This window comes from Sinocyclocheilus rhinocerous, unplaced genomic scaffold, assembly GCF_001515625.1.
Source record: "Sinocyclocheilus rhinocerous isolate Xijiao unplaced genomic scaffold, SAMN03320098_v1.1 C35705858, whole genome shotgun sequence".
Taxonomy (NCBI): domain Eukaryota; kingdom Metazoa; phylum Chordata; class Actinopteri; order Cypriniformes; family Cyprinidae; genus Sinocyclocheilus; species Sinocyclocheilus rhinocerous.
In genome coordinates this window covers 1-591 of record NW_015760673.1, presented here as the reverse complement: position 1 = coordinate 591, position 591 = coordinate 1, and the positions used below count along the sequence as shown (strand labels likewise).

Genomic DNA, 591 nt, shown 5'->3' with positions numbered 1-591 from the left:
TTACACTGGGTAACATGGTGAAACAGCATTATAGTTTTTCTTCTAGTTACGTCTAACATTACTTTCTATTAAAAAAATTAAAACATTTCATCTGATTTATGTAGGTGGTCTAATGTAGCAAGTTAGCAACACATCTTTGTTAGGGTGGCACCTTTTGCACCCTGTGTAGTAAACATCAATGATCTTGGGGATATGATTCGGCACGAAGTGGCTTTGATATAACGCTGATGCTTTGTTCTTCGTGATTGAATTTCTGCAATGAATCACATTCTGTCCAATAGCATGCCGGTTTAGATCTTCTCAACGTAGTTGCCAGGAAACATGCCTTCCTTTCCTCGAAGACAGCCTTTCCACCAACCTGAAGGATCTGGGCAGACAGCACATCTTGGGTTAGTGCAGCATTCGCTAACCCAATATAATCTGTATAAATTTCACTTTTAATGTTATAAAAATAGATTACCTTCACATGTGATTTCTATGATATCCTCTGCTTGAAAGCTGAGCTCATCTGTGTCCTGAGCATCATAAGCGTAGATTGCTCTGCACTGTGGGGTGCGGGGTCTGGGTTTGGGTTTGGGTTTGGGTCCCCCT

The 591-nt window shown here is 40.9% G+C and overlaps 1 long non-coding RNA gene across 1 annotated transcript; it reads right to left on the bottom strand.

Moving 5' to 3' along the window:
- Positions 1 to 242: 242 nt before the first annotated feature.
- LOC107735047 (uncharacterized) lies at positions 243 to 584 on the bottom strand. The gene is made up of 2 exons (XR_001639270.1): positions 461 to 584; positions 243 to 367 (listed from the first exon to the last, which is right to left on the bottom strand). It is a non-coding gene; the product is annotated as an uncharacterized LOC107735047 (long non-coding RNA).
- Between the last annotated feature and the right edge of the window lie 7 nt (positions 585 to 591).